Source organism: Chiloscyllium punctatum, chromosome 30 (genome assembly GCF_047496795.1).
Source record: "Chiloscyllium punctatum isolate Juve2018m chromosome 30, sChiPun1.3, whole genome shotgun sequence".
In the NCBI taxonomy this organism is placed as follows: domain Eukaryota; kingdom Metazoa; phylum Chordata; class Chondrichthyes; order Orectolobiformes; family Hemiscylliidae; genus Chiloscyllium; species Chiloscyllium punctatum.
The window spans coordinates 18,953,401-18,972,600 of NC_092768.1; the positions used below are offsets into that span (position 1 = coordinate 18,953,401).

Consider the following 19,200-nt stretch of genomic DNA (forward strand, 5'->3'; position numbering starts at 1 on the left):
TGAAACTGACAAGCTGTTTATTACAAGCGATATCGTTGGAAGAGAAACTGACGAGTCTGACACAGAACTGACAGTCTGTACAGGGAGATCAAGGGTTCCCTTTCTCGAGCTGAGGATGAAGCCAGGTTTTATAGGAATCTTGTACAAAAAGATGAATGAAAATGGGGAAAGATACAATGCATCTGGAAATGGAGTAATCTAGTTACAATGATGATAATTGAAAAACAGTTATCGGATGAATGTCCTGAATCTCGATACAATGCAACATCCTGACAGTATCAATGGGATCAGGAGATTCCAGCTCTTTGCAGGTTGGTGAGAATGTCTCTTCTGAAACAGTAAGGGGCTTCCATTGTTCCTGTCCTGGGAGCAATGTCCTTGGTGGTGTCTCTCCATCTGACCTGATCTTTGTGGGGCTTTGGTATTGCTGTGTTATGGGACTGCCCTCGGGGTTGTGGGAGGTTCGCAATCTGCTTTGAGAGCACAAGATTTCTTTTAGTTTTAAAATTTATACTTTATTCATAGAAATGTCTTTCCAGAGATGTGTTTTCTCACAAGTGCAGGGTACAGGAGCAGATCAAAGAAACTATTACATATTGGAGTTTTACTCTAATCAACAAACAAAAGGCATCTCTTAGATTAAATTATTTACAGTATTAACACAGGCCCTTCGGCCCAACAAGTCCACACTGACCCTCTGAAGAGCAACCCACCCAGACCCATTCCCCTACATTTACCCCTTCACCTAATACTGGGGGCAATCTAGCATGGCCAATTCACCTAACCTGCACATCTTTGGACTGTGGGAGGAAACTGGAGCACCCGGAGGAAACCCACGCAGACACGGGGAGAATGTGCAAACTCCACACAGACAGTCACATGAGGCAGGAACTGAACCGGGGTCTCTGGCGCTGTGAGGCAGCAGTGCTAACTACTGCACCACCGTGCCACCCACAAGATTGCATTTACAGAATATGATAAAGAGGTCTCTATTACACCGATCATAGCGGGTCAAACTGAAGTTCAGGCTGTTCTTCCTGCTCCCAAAGAAGAGTTTAAGCATAGACTATTTCTAAATGGGGAGAACATTTGAAAACCTGAAGTGCAAAGAGACTTGGGAGTTCTAGTCCAGCATTCTCTCAAGGTCAAACTTGTAGGTTGAGTCAGTAGTTTTGAAGGCAAATGCAATGTCGGCATTTACTTTGAGACAAACAAATAACAAAGAAATTTACACGAACAGGACCTTCAGCTCTCTAAGCCTCTGTCGATTCAGCTTCTCTGTCTAAACCTGCCACCTATTTTCAAAAGCTCTGTGTTGTTGTGTTCCCTCCCCATACATGTATCGACCTGGATACATCTTCAATGACGTTGTTTTTCTAGCCCCTACCACCTCCACTAATAATGTGTTCCAGGAACCCCCAACCTTCTGCCTGATGAACTTTCCACATATCTCCCCTAAACGTTGCCCCTCTCACTTTGAACATGTGACCCCTAGTGATTGAATCCTCCGCTCTGGGGAAAAGCTTCTTGCTGTCCATCCTGTGTCTACTTCTCATGTTTTTTAGGCCTCAATCAGGACCCTCCTCAACCTCCATCTTTTCAATGAAAATAATCCTAATCCATTTAAACCTCTCTTCATAGTTAGCCATGGTCCACATTCTTTCGGGAATGTTGGGACCAGAATGTAGAATTCCTCATGTGGCTGAACCAAAGTCTGAAACAACTGTAACATGACCTGCCAACTCTTGTACTCAATACCCCGTCTGATGAAGGAAAGCATGCCGTATGCCTTTTTGACCACTCTACTGATGTACGTTGCCACCTTCAGGGAACAATGCACCTGAACACCAAGATCTCTCTGTCCATCAATTTTCCCCAGGACTTTTCCATTTATTCCATAGTTCACTCTGGAATTTGATCTTCCAAGATCCATCACCTCGCATTTGTCCGGAGTGAACACCATCTGCCATTTCTCTGCCCAACTCACCAATCTATCTGTATTCTGCGGTATTCTCTGACAGACCCCTTCACTATCTGCTACTCCACCAATCTTAGTTTCATCTGCAAACTTTCCCATGACGCAACCCACACGTTCCTGCAAATGATTTATGTACATCACAAGTAACAGTGATCCCAGCACGGACCCCTGTGGGACACCATTGGTCACCGGTCTCCGTTTTGAGAAGCTCCCCTCCACTAATACTCTCTGTCTGCTGTTGCCCAACCTGTTCTCTATCCATCTAGCTAGAACAGCCTGGACCCCTTGCGACTTCACCTTCTCCATCAGTTTACCATAGGGGACCCTATCAAATGCCTTACCAAAGTACATGTACATGACATCTATGTCCCTTCCCTCATTAATCAACTAGGACTTGAATATAAAAGCAGAGATGTACTTCTGAGGCTCTATAAAGCTCTGGTCATAGAGTCATGGAGATATACAGCATGGAAACAGACCCTTCAGTCAAACCCATCCATGCCGACCAGATATCCTAACCTAATCTCGCCCATTAGCCAGCACTTGGCCATATCCCTCCAAACCTTTACTATTCATATACCCATCCAGGTTCCTTTTCAATGCTGTAATTGTACCAGCCTCCACCACTTCCTCTGGCAGCTCATTCCATACACGTACCACACTCTGCGTGAAAAAGTTGTCCCTTAGTTCCCTTTCAGATCTTTCACTTCTCACCCTGAACGTGTGCCCTCTAGTTCTGGACTCACCCACCCGAGGGAAAAGATCTGTCAATCAAAAGTTGGCGTGGAGGCAGAGTGGAAGAGTCAGATATCGCACAGATCCGTGGTCAGAGGGGACTCCATAGTGAGAGGAACTGACTGGGGTTTTTGTGGCAGCAGGCAGGACTTAAGGATGGTGTGTTGCCTTCCTGGTGCCAGGGTTAAAGACATCACAGACACAGTGCAGGAAATCCTCAAGGACGAAGGTGCAGGTCACAGACATCACTGTAATTTCGAAACGCGATGACATTGGTGGTGTAGGATTGCCATCAGCTGGCAGTCACCGGTACTGCAGGCAAGTATCATTCATGAGTGATCATAGCCCAAAAGTAAAATATTGCAGATACTCAACATCGAAATAAAATCAGAAAAGGTTTACAATTGCTCAGCAGATCAAGTAGCATCTTTGAACAGAGATAACTTTGCAGATCTGTGGCCTTTTGCCAAATTGTGAAAAGGTGAAAAATAGATCTGATTTGAAATATGACACAGACGGGGAAAGGTGAGAAAAGTAACAACCAGAAAGGGGAGGATTTGTGATGTGGTGGAAGGATCCGTTCCAGTGCAGCCTCCCCCATTGGATTGTGGGATTAACCCAACTGTTGGTCTCTCGCACCATTCCCACTGCAGTGTGCAGGCTCCTCCCGCGAATCCGAGCGATATTCCCAAACAATGGACCATCTGAAAGTAGTTGTCTTTCTCCTGAGTTTTTTCCTGCAGGTTTCCCTCTTGCTGTCCTCTTGAGGTCGAACCTTTTGGCACATTGACCCTGCATCGTGGCAGAGAAGTTTAGTATCTGCACTGTTACCCCAAAAGGACATCAGACAAACTCGATGAGAACAGAAATTGCTGGAAAAGCGCAGCAGATCTGGCGGCATCTCTTTGGATTGTGGGAGGAGACTGGAGAATTTCCCGGATGCTGTCAGACCTACTGAGCATTTTCCAACACTTTCTGTTTTAGTTCCGATTTCCACCATTCCCAGTTCTTTCGGTTTTTATGAAAGTCCATCTGAGTCTGGAACAGGACAGGAAACAGCTGCTGGTCCGTAAAGTTTGTCCTTCCCAACTGCTCCATCCTGTCTATCACAATGTATTATCTCGCCCCGCCCCAACACCTAAAGCCACGTGATCTCCTCCTGTTGGATAAATTGTTCATTTTAAATCTGAAAGAGATGCAGTTTTTGGGTCAAAGATGTTACAGGATTCGGGCTAAAGTCAGGAACATGGACCTGGGACAAGCTCAGCCATGATCTCATTGAATGGTAGAACAGACCCAAGGGGCCGAATGGCCTATTCCTGTTCCTGTGCCCCTGTCATGGGGAGATGGCGGTGCAGTGGGAACCTCACTAGACCAAGAATTCCCGGATGGACACGGGTCCCAATCCATCACGGTCCCTGTTAGAACCTCAATGCAATGTCTCAGTCTGGAATGGAAAGTGATTCCCATTAAAGTGGCCCAATGTTGGAAAGCCCCCTCACTATCCCCCGCCCCCCCAATTAGTGTCAGTGCTGCCCTTTAGGGAAAGCAATCTGCCCCCCTCACAGGCAGGGCGGGGCCGAGAGGGGGCGCTCGCGGGCGGTGAATTCCAATGCAGGGAAATGTGAGGTCATGTATTTTGGTCGAAGAAACATGGAGAGACAATACAGGCTTAATGGTACAACTCTGAGGGGAGTACAGGAGCAGGGGACTGAGGGGTTTACGTACATGGTTCTCTGAAGGTGGCCAGGCAAGTCGAAACAGTTCTTAAGAACCCATATTATTATTATGGGATTCTTGGGTTTATAGACACAGGCATGGAGTATTGAAGCAAGGATGTGATGCTACACCTCTACAAAACATTGGTCAAACCACGTTGGGGTATTGTGTTCAATTCACTTCTGGACACCTTACTTCGGGAAGGCTGTTAAAACCTTGGAGGGAGTGCAAAGGAGATTTATGAGAATGATACCAGGCATGAGGGATTTTAGACATGAGGAAAGATAAGAGAGATTGGGCTCCTTCTTTTTGGAACAGTGAAGATTAAGAGAGGACCTCATTCAGATGTTCAAAATTATCAGCAATTTTGACAGGGGGAAGACAGATAATCTGTTTTCACTCGTTGGTGTGTCAGTAAGTAGAGCCCCACAATTTCAAGATTGTCATCAAGAAAGTTTGGAGTGAGATGGGGGAAACTTCTTTCCCCAGAGAGTTGTTCGGATTTGGAATGTGCTGCTTCAGGGAGTGGTGAAGGCAGAATCAATAGGAGGTTTCATGAAATCTGGAAATCGAGCTTAAAGGGATGGATTTAGAGACAAGATCAAGAATGGGACAAGCTGGGTCACTCTTTCAGGGGCCAGGACAGACATGATGGGTCAAATAGCCTCTTTCTGGACCGAAATAGTCTATGATTTGATATGAAAGTGGAGGTCAGACTTGATGGGCTGAATGGTCCTATCTGCTACTTGATCAATGAATGTATTGATCCATTGGATATGAACAGGTGATCAAGTCTTTGCTCAACTACAGCAGTGAGAGGGAATGAGTTTGATCGAAATGCTGGAATGACAGGGACCAGTGAGTGCAGGACAACTCAGGGCCTGGCTGGGGCAGAATCAGAAAGCAGACTGTTGTTTAAATAGGCCGAGGCTCCAATAAAGTACAGCATTGAGGAGTCTGAGAGGACATGTGCATGAATTGGAGAGAGTTAGCATCCAGCTTCAGCAAGGAGCAGAATTTTAGCCTTTGTTGTTAGGGTCAGTTTTGGGGTTTAAGAGTAGGGCTACCTTGTAGAGCGTGTTTATGAGGCTACATCTGGAGTATCGTCTACAGTATTGATCCCTGTGCTGAAGGATGTAAATGCATTGGAATGGTTCACAGAAGGTCTACCAGACTAATAGCTGGAATGAGTGGATTATCGTCTGAAGAAACATTGAGCAGACTAGGTTTGTATCCACGGGAGGGTAGAAGAAAAGAGATGAGTTGATTGAAAGATCCTGAAGCACCTTCAAAGGTTGGGTGTGGGATTGATGTTTCCACTTGTGGGAGAATCTAGAACTAGGAGTCACTCAATAAAAATCAGAGTCATCCATTTGAATCAGAGTTGAGATGAAATGTTTCCTCTCAGAGGGATGTGAACCTTTGGAAATCTCTCCTTGAAAAAACAGCTGGAAGCAGAGCCCTTCAATCGTGTGAAGGCAAAGGCTGATTGATTCTTGTTCAGCGAGGGAGTGGAAGGTTATCGTGGGTAGACAGGATGGATGAGAGGATAGAATCAGAACAGTCATGATCTTAAGAGAAACAGAAACAAAATAGGAGTAGGCCATTTGGCCCTTTCAGCCTGCTCCACCATTCAATATGATCATGGCTGCTCATCCAACTCAGTCTCCTGTTCCCAGATCCTCCCCATACCCTTTGATCCACATGCAGTTTAAGATTCTGAACTGATCTCAGTGAAGATGTATCTCTGAGCAGGAGAGACTAGGACTCAAGGGCACAGCACCAAGAGATGACCCTTTAGCACTGATTAGGGGGAATTTCTTCAACCACAGAGTGGTGCCTCTGGGGAACTCATTGCCTCAGAAGGCTGTGGGGACCAAGTCATTGAGGGAGATAAATTCTTGATTAGTAATGGGGATCAAAGGTTACGGGAGAAAGCAGGAGAATGAGGTTCAGAAATGTATCAGGAGAAAGTGAGGACTGCAGATGCTGGAGATCAGAGCTGAAAAAAGTGTTGCTGGAAAAGCGCAGCAGGTCAGACAGCATCCAAGGAGCAGGAGAATCGACGTTTCAGGCATAAGCCCTTCTTCAGGAAGGGATTGCTTCCTGAAGGGCTTATGCCCGAAACGTCGATTCTCCTGCTCCTTGGATGCTGCCTGACCTGCTGCGCTTTTCCAGCAACACTTTTTCCAGCTCAGAAATGTATCAGCTGTGATCGAATGGTGGAGCAGAGACAATGGGTTGAATGGCCTAATTCTGCTCCTATACCTTAAGGTCTTATTATCCCATGAGCCCTAAGAATTATATCTAACTCCTTAGAATCACAGAGTCAGAGAGATGTACAGCACAGAAACAGACCCTTCAGTCCAACTCAACCGGATATCCGAACCTAATCTGACCCATTTGCCAGCACTTGGCCCTTATCCCTCTAAACCCTTCCTATTCATATATCCATCCAGATGCCTTTTAAATGTTCGAATTGCACTAGCCTCCACTGCTTCCTCTGGCAGCTCATTCTATACACATATCACGTGGGCGGCACGGTGGCACAGTGGTTAGCATTGCTGTCTCACAGCGCCAGAGACCTGGGTTCAATTCCCGCCACAGGTGACTGACTGTGTGGAGTTTGCACGTTCTCCCCGTGTCTGCGTGGGTTTCCTCCGGGTGCTCCGGTTTCCTCCAACAGTCCAAAGATGTGCAGGTTAGGTGAATTGGCCATGCTAAATTGCCCATAGTGTTAGGTATGGGGTAGATGTAGGGGTATGGGTGGGTTGCGCTTCGGCGGGGTGGTGTGGACTTGTTGGGCTGAAGGGCCTGTTTCCACACAGTAAGTAATCTAATCTAATCTAAAAAAAAACCCTCTGTGTAAAAATATTGCCCCTTATGTCCCTTTTATATCTTTCCCCACTCCCTCTAAACCTCCTCCCTCTAGTTCTGGACTCCCCCAATAAAGAGAAAACAGTCTGTCTATTTATCCTATCCATGCCCCTCATGATTTTGTAAACCTCTGTAACATCACCCCTCAGACTCCGACGCTCCAGGAAAAACAGCCCCAGTTTATTCAGCCTCTCCCTAGAGCTCAAACCTCCCAACCATGGCAATATCCTTACAAATCTTTTCTGAACCCTTTCAAGTTTCAAAACATCCTTCAATAGGAAGGAGACCAGAATTGCATGCAATATTCCAAAATGGCTGAACCAACGTCCTTAACAGCAGCAACATGACCTCCCAACTCCTATACTCAATGCTCTGACCAACAAATGAAAGCAAACTAACTGCCTTCTTCACTATCCTATACACCTGCGACTCTACTTTCAAGGAGCTATGAGCCTACACTCTAAGGTCTCTTTGTTCAGCAACACTTCTCAGGACCTTACCATGAAGTATATCAATCCTGCTCTGATTTCTCTCCCAAATTGCAGCACCTCGCATTTATATAAATTAAACTCCATCACACTGCCTCTCCTTGTCTTCTACCTTCAATCCATTTTGTATCCAAATGGCTAATTCTCCTGCAATGTTTTGGCCTCAGCCACTTCCAATGGTAGTGAATTCCACAGCCTCCCCATTCTCTGTGTGAAGGCATTTCCCCTCTCCTCAGTCCTCAGTGTATACGAGAAAATGTTCTGATTCAGTATGTGGATGTACCTACCAGAGAAGGTGCAAAACTTGACCCACTCCTGGGAAATAAGGCAGGGCAAGTGACTGAGGTGTCAGTGGTGGAGCACTTTGGGGCCAGCGACCATAATTCTATTTGTTTTAAAATAGTGATGGAAAAGAGTAGACTCGATCTAAAAGTTAAAGTTCTAAATTGCAGGAAGGCCAATTTTGATGGTATTAGGCAAGACCTTTCAAAAGTTGATTGGGAGCAGATGTTCACGATAAAGGGACGGCTGGAAAATGGGAAGCCTTCAAAAATGAGATATGAGAATCCAGAGAAAGTATGTTCCAGACAGGCTGGTAGGGAATGCTGGATGACTCGAGAAATTGAGGTTTTGGTTAAGAATAAGAAGGAAACATATGTCAGGTAAAGACAGCAGAGATTGAGTGAATTCTTAGTCGATTATAAGTCGGTCGGAGTATACTTAAGAAGGAAATCAGGAGGCCAAAAGCAGGACATGAGATAACTTTGTAACTAGGGTTAAGGAGAATCCAAAGGGATTTTACAAATACAATAAGGACAAAAGGGTAACTCAGGAGAATAAGGCCCTAAAAGATCAGTCAGGCAGCCTATGTATGGAACCTCTGGAGTTGGGGGTTATAATAAATGAAAAGTTTGCATCAGTGTTTACTGCGGAGAAGAACATGGAAGATATAGAATATGGTGAAATAGATGGTGACATCTTGAAAAATGTCCATATTACGGAGGAGGAAGTGTGGGATGTCTTAAAATGCATGAAGGTGGATAAATCCCTGGGACCTAATCAGGTGTAACTGAGAACTCTGTGGGAAGCTAGGCAAGTGATTGCTGGGCCTCTTGCTGAGATATTTGGATCAGCAATAGCCACAAGTGAGGCGCCGGAGGACTGGAGGTTGGCGAACATGGTGTCACTGTTTAAGAATGGTGTTAAGGAAAAGCCAGGGAAATACAGACCAATGAACCCGATGTCAGTGCTGAGCAAGTTATTGGGGGAATTCCTGAGGGCCTTTATTGGTCAGAACATTGAGTACAGAAGTTCGGAGGTCATGTTGCGGCTGTACAGGACATTGATTTGGCCATTGTTGGAATATTGTGTGCAATTCGAGTCTCCTTCCTGTCAGAAAGATGTTGTGAAACTTGAAAGGGTTCAGAAGAGATTTACAAGGATGTTGCCAGGATTGGAGTTTTGGGCAAGAGGGAGAGGTGAACAGGCTAGGGCTCTTTTCTCTGGATCGTTGGAGGCTGAGGGGTGACCTTATAGAGGTTTACTAAATCATGAGGGGCAATGGATAGGATAAATAGACAAAGTCTTTTCACTGGGGTGGGAGAGTCCAGAATTAGACAGCATAGGTTTAGGGTGAGAGGGGAAAAATATAAAAGGGATGTAATGGGCAACTTTTTCACACAGAGGATGATATGTGTGTGGAATGAGCTGCCAGAGGATGTGGTGGAGGCTGGTACAATTACAGCATTTAAAAGGCATCTGGATGGGTGTGTGAATAGGAAGGTTCTGGAAGGATATGGGCCGGGTGCTGGCAGGTGAGACTAGATTGGGTTGGGATATCTGGTCGGCATGGACAGGTTGGACCGAAGGGTCTGTTTCCATGCTATACATCTCTATGACAGGATTCATTTGTATTTGGAAAGACAAGGATTGATTAGGGATAGTCAACATTGCTTTGAGCATCGGAAATCATGTCTCATTAACTTGTTTGAGTTTTTGAAGAAGTAACGAAGAGGATTGATGAGGGCAGAGCAGTGGACATGATCGAGATGGACTTCAGGAAGGCGTTCATCAAGATTTCTCATGGTTGACTGGTTAGCAAGGTGAGATCACATGGCATACAGGGAGAACTAGCTATATGGATTTTGACCTGGCTAAAAGGTAGAAAACAGAGGGTGATTGGAGACGGTTGTTTTTCAGACTCGAGGCATGTGACCAGTGCTGTGCCACAAGGATCAGTGCTGGGTCCACTGGTTTTCATCATTTATGTAAATGATTTGGATGTGAACATAGGAGGAATGTTAGTAAGTTTGCAGATGACCCCAAAATGGGAGGTGTAATGGACAGTGACAAATGTTGCCTCAGAGTACAATGGGATCTTGATCAGATGGTTCAATTGACTGTGGAGTGGCAGATGGAGTTTAATTTAGACAAATGTGAGGAGCTGCATTTTGGAAAGGCAAATCAGGGAAGGAGTTATACACTTGGGGGAAGGGACCTTGGAGTGCAGGTTTACAGTTGTTGAACATGGAGTTGCAGGTAGATATTTAGCGAAGAAGGCATTTGGTATGCTTTCCTTTATTGGATAGTGCATTGAGTAATGGAGTTAGGAGGTCATGTTGAGGCTGGACAGGTCATAGGTGAGGTCACTTTTGGAATACTGTATGCAGTTCTGGTCTCCCTCCTATTGGGAGGATGTTGTTAAACTTGAAAGGGTTCAAAAAAGATTTACAAGGACGTTGCCAAGGTTGGAGGATTTGAGCAACAGGGAGACACGAAATAGGCTAGGGCTGTTTTCCCTGGAGCGTCGGAGGCTGAGGGGTGACCTTATAACGGTTTATAAAATCATGAGGGGTATGGATAGAGTAAATAGTCAAGGTCTTTTCCCTAGGTTGGGGGAGTCCAGAACTAGAGGGCATAGGTTTAAGGTGAGAGGGGTAATATTTAAAAGGGATCTAAGAGGTAACGTTTTCATGTACAGTAGAGGGCGGTGACTGTATGGAGTGAGCTGCCAGAGGAAGTAATGGAGGCTGGTACAATTACAACATTTAAAAGGCATCTAGATGGGTATATGAATAGGACGGGTTGAGAGAGATATGGGCCAAGTGCTGGCAAATGGGACTAGATTAATTCAGGATATCTGTCCAGCGTGGACGAGTTAAACCCAAAGGTCTGTTTCTGTACTGCACATCTGTATAACTCTCTGACTCTAAATGACCTACCCTGTATCCTTAAACTGTAATGCCCTTGACCTGGACTCCCTGGTCATTGGGAACATCTAGTCTGAGGGGTGACCTCATAAAGGTCTACAAAAGAGTGTTATAAGAGTTATAAGGTAGCCCGGAAGGACCTGAAGAGAGAGCTAAGAGCAGCAAGGAGGGGACATGAAAGGTCCTTAGTTGGTAGGATTAGGGAAAACCCTAAGGCTTTCTATAGGTATGTTAGGAATAAAAGAATGACTAGGGAAGGAATAGGTCCAATCAAGGATAGTAATGGGAAGTTGCGTGTGGAGGCTGAAGAGATTGGGGAGGCACTGAATGAATACTTTTCGTCAGTATTCACTCAGGAACAGGACATTGTTGTCGATATGAATACTGAGGCACGAATAAGTAGAATGGATGGCTTTGAGATATGTTGGGAAGAGGTGTTGGAAATTCTGGAAAGGGTGAAAATAGATAAGTCCCCTGGGCCTGATGGCATTTATCCTAGGATTCTCTGGGAAGCAAGGGAGGAGATTGCAGAGCCATTGGCCTTGATTTTTGTGTCCTCTTTGTCTACAGGAGTAGTACCAGAGGACTGGAGGCTAGCAAACGTGGTTCCCTTGTTCAAGAAGGGGAGTAGGGATAATCCTAGTAACTATAGGCCAGTGAGTCTCACTTCTGTTGTGGGCAAAGTCTTAGAGAGAATTGTAAGGGATAGGATTTATGCACATCTGGATAAGAATGATGTGATCAAGGATAGTCAGCATGGTTTTGTGAAGGGCAGGTCGTGCCTCACAAACCTTATTGAATTCTTTGAGAAGGTGACTAAGGAGGTAGATGAGGGGAAAGCGGTAGATGTGGAGTATATGGATTTTAGTAAGGCGTTTGATAAGGTCCCCCATGGTAGGCTACTGCAGAAAATACAGAGATATGGCATTGAGGGGGAGTTGGAGGTTTGGATTAGGAATTGGCTGGCTGGAAGAAGACAGAGGGTAGTAGTTGATGGCAAAGGTTCATCTTGGAGTGCCGTCACTAGCGGTGTTCCGCAAGGATCTGTTTTGGGACCATTGCTGTTTGTCATTTTTATAAATGACCTGGAGGAAGGGTTAGAAGGTTGGGTGAGCAAGTTTGCGGATGATACGAAAGTTGGAGGAGTTGTAGACAGTGAGGAAGAATATGGCAGGTTACAGCGGGATATAGAGAAGCTGCAGAGCTGGGCAGAAAGGTGGCAAATGGAGTTCAATGTAGCTAAGTGTGAGGTGATTCACTTTGGTAAGAGTAATAAAAAGATGGGGGACTGGGCTAATGGTCGGATACTTGGTAGTGTGGAAGAGCAGAGGGATCTTGGTGTCCATGTACACAGATCTCTGAAAGTTGCCACCCAGGTAAATAGTGCAGTGAAGAAGGCATATGGCGTACTGGCTTTTATTGGTAGAGGAATTGAGTTCCGGAGTCCTGAGGTCATGCTGCAGTTGCATAAGACTCTGGTGCGGCCGCATCTGGAATATTGTGTGCAGTTTTGGTCGCCATACTATAGGAAGGATGTGGAGGCACTGGAACGGGTGCAGAGGAAGTTTACCAGGATGTTGCCTGGTATGGTAGGAAGATCCTATGAGGAAAGGCTGAGGCACTTGGGGTTGTTTTCATTGGAGAAAAGAAGGTTTAGGGGTGACTTGATAGAGGTGTACAAGATGATTAGGGGGTTAGATAGGGTTGACAGTGAGAACCTTTTTCCACGTATGGAGTCAGCTATTACAAGGGGGCATAGCTTTAAATTAAGGTGGGGTAGATATAGGACTGATGTTAGGGGTAGGTTCTTCACTCAGCGAGTCGTAAGTTCATGGAATGCCCTGCCAGTAGCAGTAGTGGACTCTCCCTCTTTATGGGCATTTAAACGGGCATTGGATAGGTATATGGAGGATAGTGGGTTAGTGTAGGTTAGGTGGGCTTTGATCGGCGCAACATCGAGGGCCGAAGGGCCTGTACTGCGCTGTATTCTTCTATGTTCTATGTTCTATGTTCTAAAATTATCAGGGGCATTTTGGGGGAGTCCAGAACTAGAGGGCATAGGTTTAAGGTGAGAGGGGTAAGATTTAAAAGGGATCTAAGAGGTAACTTTTTCATGTACAGTAGAGGGCGGTGACTGTGTGGAATGAGCTGCCAGAGGAAGTAATGGAGGCTGGTACAATTACAACATTTAAAAGGCATTGAGATGGATATATGAATAGGAAGGGTTTGGAGGGATATGGGCCCAGTGCTGGCAGGTGGGACTAGGTTGGGTTGGGATATCTGGTCAGCATGGACGGGTTGGACCGAAGGGTCTGTTTCCATGCTGGACATCTCTATGACTCTATTTCTATGAAATCCCCATTTGATCTTTGAAACTCTGGTGAATGTCGTCCGAACTGATCATTGTTAAAAAAAACATGTGCGGGGGGCTGAAGGCCTCCATACTATCATATAACCAGAGATGGTCATGTTTCAGGGACACATTTAACAGGAGGAAATGTGGGGGCAAGTTTTACACAAAGCTGCCTGGCTTACCTGGGTCTGAAAGGGCCAAATGATTTACCCCACAGATTGTCAGGGGCGAGAGTGGGGGGGCGAAATGGGGAGTGTCAGAGAGAGAGAGGGGTATCAGGGAAAGAAAGGAAAGGCTAAAGGAAGAGGGAGGCTGAAACTGAAACCCAGGAGGAAAAGTCAGAAAAGGCTGATTGGTGAGAGAAGCTGTGGGCGGCGATGTAAAAGCTGAGAATTAGGAAACAGACTGAGAGCCGGAGAGCTCCAGGAGTTCACAGTCTCTGTGTCTGTCTGGGTGTGGGGGTGTGTGTGAGTGTGTGTGAGAGAGAGAGAGATCACAGCACAGTCACTCACACACACACACACACACACACACACACAGACGGAGAGAGGGCAGCCCCCAGCCCTGCTCGGCTGCTCCTACCAGAGGGAGTGAGACACTCAGAGCAGACAGTGCACCCCACACCCACAGCCGAGGAGAGCTCCCCCAGAAACTGCAAACAGGAGGGTCACTTGACTATGGACTGCCAGGAAGAAAAGAGCTGCAACCTGTGCGGAGAGGCGGGCCACATGTAGAAGACCTGCCCAAGACGTGGGGGCCCCACTTACGCACAGATGGCTGGAGGTGGCAATGTGAGCTGTGGACCCCCAAAAACCAGTAAGGTCCACCCGGACAGCAGGGAAACGGAGTCTGGTGACACCCCGAAAGAAGAACAGGCTGGAGTGGAGGAGGCGGCAGCCAGCGGGGAGACACAGCAGCTGATCCTAGCTCTAGCCGGACAGATGGAAGAAATGGAGGAGGAGGTAATCAAGCAGGCAGAGGAGTGGATACCTGTTAAAAACAGGAAGAGGAAATCTTGCCAGGCCCCCAAAGCCTCCCAGCAAAGTGGGAAAAGACAGCTGCACAAGGGAGGAACGGCCAGCTCTTCGGAGGGGGAAGATGGACGCACAGAAGGCCATCACCACCAGAAGAAGAGACAGAGCACCGTCGGTAAAGAGGAGGGCATTTCCTCCCAACCAGGAAACAACGGACCCCCCGAAGTCCACCCTCCACCCAGTGAGAACCAGGGGGTACCCACTGCCCCACAACTACAGGCAACCGAGAGCTGTGATCCTCTGACAGTCCCATTGTCAGACACAGAACTGGACAGTGAGGACCCTTGCCTTGGCTCAATGACACCAGAGCGGGTAAATGACCCCAGTGAGGAGCTGGATAGCTACCTCAGCCCAGCGAAGGTCCAGCAGTTCGTGCTTACCTTGGGGATGTAGACAGCCACCCCAGAGACAGGACAGTCAAATGGACAATGGGAACCCCCAGGAGAGCTCCCCCAGCCCCATGCCTGACCCGGAGAAGGGAGCGGACGGAGCTGGTGGCCGCCTGGTCCCTGTACTCGGCACCGTCTTCCTGAGCCTGGGGCTGTCAGTGCCCACCACAGCCCTGCTCATCATCTACTTCCGATGTGGAGCCGAGCCAGAGCAGGTGAGAGAGCGGGGGGGGAAGGGAAGGAAACACGTCACTGAGCCTGCCGCTGGTGGAGGCGCTACACAAATGTAGCTCTTCCTTGTTGTTCAGAGGAAGGTCATTTGATGTTTTGACATTGCCCCGTTTACACCAGAGCTTTCCTCGTTATAAATTGCTGCCGCTCGGAGTCAGGGCAAAGGAATCTCTCGGGAAATCCCGGGAATGGCACTGAGGCCAATTGGGAAGCTTGGTCCCTGAGTGGTCAGCATGTGGAGCATCCCATTGGCCTCAGTACCCTTGGAGAGGAAGGAGGGGGAGGGGAATGGGGAACCAGGATGGCTGCAAGGACCCCATCCCCAGCCGGGGATGACCTTGAGAAGATCCCAGTCACCATTTAAGGGACTTAATGTCCTCCATCACTCACCTGTGGGAGCTCAGCCTTTGGGGGAGGAAGGGGTGGTAATGTAAAATGGGGAGGATCAGGAGGGGGACCCGGGGGGAGGGAGACCCCGAAGAGGGTGTACTTGAGAACCCGGAGAGCTGATCCTAGCCAGCGATGCCCACATCCCCATGAATGAATGTTTAAGAAGCCCCTCCTTGTGGGCTGCCATTGCAATGCCCCTCTTAAACACTTTCCCTCCCAGAGTTAACCAGGTTCATCAAAGGGACAGACAGAACTAAACACAGTGCTCTCACTGAGAAAGCGGAGTTTGAGCCATTCGCTTGCCCTTATTGGTCAGTGCATTGAGTAAAGGAGTTGGGAGATCACGTTGGGTCTGTACAGTCTGTTCAGCCACGACTGGAATATTGCATTCAATTCTGGTCTCCCTGCTATAGGAAGGATGATGTGAAACTTTAAAATGTTCAGAAAAGATTTACAAGGATGTTGCTGGGGTTGGAGTGTTTGGCCTACAGGGAGATGCTGAACATGCTAGGGCTGTTTTCCCTGGAGTGTCGAAGCCTGAGGGGGACTTTATAGAGTTTCATAAAATTATGAAGGGCATGGATAGGGTGAATAGTCAAAGTCTTTTCCCTGGGCTGGAGTGTCCAAAACTAGACGGCAGAGGTTTAAGGTGAGAGGGGAAAAATTCAAAAGGGATCCATGGGGAATTTTCTTTTTCATGCAGAGGGTGGTGAGTGTATGGACTGAGCTGCCAGAGGAAGTGGATGAGACTTGTACAATTACAACATTTAACGGGCATCTGGGTGGATATGTGAATAGGAAGAATGAATATGGATGTGTGGCAAGTGCTGGCAAGTGGGGCTAGATTAATTTAGGACATCTGCTTGGTGTGGATGAGTTGGACCGAAGGGTCTGTTTCCATGTCGTACGAATAAGACTCTATCTGAAAAGTGCTGGTTCCCTTTTGTTGCTTTTGTTGTTCTCACTGCTGCTTTGTTATTTCACATTAAACAGCGTTGTCTGCTTCGTTTGACCTACAACCCTACTTTTACAGTGGTGTATATAAAGATGTGCAGTCCAAAGATGTGCAGGTCAGGGTGGATTGGCCATGCTAAATTGCCTGTAGTGTTAGGTAAGGGGTAGATGTAGGGGTATGGGTGGGTTGCGCTTCGGCGGGTCGGTGTGGACTTGTTGGGCCAAAGGGCCTGTTTCCACACTGTAAGTAATCTAAAAAAAAATCTAAACTGCAGGGTCTCTCCCTCCCCTCTGTGTTCCTGCAACCTCCCTCAGACTGGGTTGGGATGGGGCTGTTCAGGCTGAGTTTCTCAAGTTGCCTGTCACCCCTGTGCAGACCGAGGTGAGGCAGTGATGTCTCAGGGTGAAACTGGGAAACCACAGCCTCCCGTTGTATTGACCGTGGGCCAGCTTGGGAGGCTCAGAGAGAGAGAGAGAGAGAGAGAAACTGCAGACAGAAATCAGAGGAAGCTGCTGGCAGGTGATCACAGTCTGAGATTGGGCGAGAGTGAGAACTGCAGATACTGGAGATCAGAGTCGAGAGTGTAGGCCTGGAAAAGCACAGCTGGTCAGGCAACATCTGAGGAACAGAAGAATTGATGTGCCAGGCAAAAGCCCTTCACCAGAGTCTGAGATTGCTCAGTCCCTCTGCAACCTGAGAGCTCCACATGGGAATACAGACAGGAACACTGTCTCCAACCCTGAGCCCAGCATCTCTCCCGCTGGATCACTCTGTCAGGTCTCTGAATTGTTCATCTGTCGTGGGGGAGGTTCAGATGTTGCTTGATATCACTCTGAGGTGGCGCCACAGTCTGCCCATTCTGCGCACAGCAAGATCCAAATAACAGACGGGCGGGATTGAGCTGACCATTTCCTTTCTGAGTTTCTCTTCAGCATCAGGGAAGATATTGATCAGGTTCATTGCACTGAGCTCAGGGGAGCAGCTGAACCCACTCTCGCTTCCTGTGAGGGCTCAACTTTTCTCTCCCATGATTCCTGCGTGTTTTCCAGGAACCTGAAGACAGGGAAAGTGAGACTTCCTGGGAATACGGTGTGCTTTCTGCCACCAGCAGAGGTGGGTTCAGGTGGCTTTGGGTTTGAGGGAAAGGGACCCACTGCAACAGCACCTCGGGAATATCCTGTTCCTGTTAATAGCTGGAGAATTCCAAGTGCCCATCCTGAGGCGCAGTGAGAGATGGGGCCTCCATGGGTCGAGCTCTCTCCCCTCGAAGTGGGAAGGTTCAAGCCCCATTCCGGGGAGGGTGGTCAGTGCCTAGGGTGAGCCGCTTTGAAGTGTCTCCTCTCAGAAGTGGCCTCTCTCAGGTTGTCAATGATCTCCCTTGCTCTTTTTTACTCAGAAAAGTGACAAGGCAGGAATTCAAGGAGGTTGCTCCACCTCACAACTGGTTCCATTTTAACACAGGAAGAAATACCAGACAGATTAAACAACAAAGACAGATCTTCCCTTATTACATGATAGATACACACCAACACTTAAAAAACCTCACAGCTTCAATTCGATGTTATTCCCAAAGAACATGACTTCACTTGTGAATCTGCTCCACTCACCTTATCCAGTCCCTTCAGGAACATCTTCAGCCACTTTCCAGCTCTCCTGTCCCTGAGCCCACGACCTTGGTCAGGCAACAGAGAGGCTCACAACCAGGACATGAGAGAGAATTCATCCCCAAGGATGGAGTTCGAGGCTCAGACCAATGTCCACCCCAGTGACCCCCGTCACCAGTCTCTGCTCTTTCTCCCTTCATTGTCTGTTCTTTTCACAAATAAATGGATCCCGCTGTGTGAGCCGAGCTGGACAAACCCGGACCTCCCTAAGTCATCCTGGGCCCCGAGTGCCCTGTCCCTGGGCCTTGCTCAGAATGGGACACATGGGCCTGGGGTTTTCAAGCCCATTGCTTTCAGCTGGAGAAGAGGATGAGGCGTGTCCCCTTCCTTCAGGACAGGGGAATCCAGAACCAAGCCGAGCCAGGCCAGGCTCCTGTTCCCCGGATGGCCCTCAGGCTTCACCAGGGAATCCCAGCACCAGGCCCGGATTTGACAGATCTCGGTGGTAAAAGTGCACACGGCTCGAAGGTATTTCTCAGGAACCCAGGCGGTTCATTTCCTTCCTCATCCGGAGCCGACACATTAACTCTGATTTCTCTCCACAGATGCTGCCAGACCTTCTGAGATTTTCCAGCAATTTCTGTTTTTGTCTCTGATTTCCAGCATCTGCAGTTCTTTCGGTTTTTAATTCTCAGGTGGACATGGGGTCCAAACCGTCATGGTGCCTGTTCGTACTTAAAATGTGTTATCTCAATCTGGAATGGATTAAAGTGGCCCAATGTTGTAAAGCCCCCTCACTCCCCCATTAGTGTCAGTGATGCCCTTTAGGGAAAGCAATCTGCCCTCCTCACAGGCAGGGCGGGGCCGAGAGGGGGAGCTCGCGGGCGGTTCGGCTTCAGCCGTTTGGGGCGGGCGCAGGCTCTGGCTCGGGCTCTCGCGCAGGCGCGACGGTTAGATTCAAATTTGAATGTGCGCTCGCGGGCGGCGGTGACGGTTGAGATGGCGGGAACGGTTCTGATGACAATAATGGCGGCTCTGGGCGGGCGAAGGGAAAGACTGGGATCTTTCTGCACTCTCTATCTCCTCTTCCCCATTTATTTAAGGGAGCGATGGAGCGGCATCATGATGGAGGGTCGAGTGAGTTTGGGAAGTGGGGCATCTGGAGCCGGAGCTGCCTCTGGGATATTTCTCTCTCACTCACTCACTCACTCTCACACACACCGGGGTGAAAGGCTGTG

The 19,200-nt window shown here is 47.8% G+C and overlaps 1 long non-coding RNA gene across 1 annotated transcript; it reads right to left on the bottom strand.

Moving 5' to 3' along the window:
- Nucleotides 1-18,002, bottom strand: LOC140455228 (uncharacterized). The gene is made up of 2 exons (XR_011952799.1): nt 17,966-18,002; nt 1-470 (listed from the first exon to the last, which is right to left on the bottom strand). It is a non-coding gene; the product is annotated as an uncharacterized lncRNA (long non-coding RNA).
- Between the last annotated feature and the right edge of the window lie 1,198 nt (nt 18,003-19,200).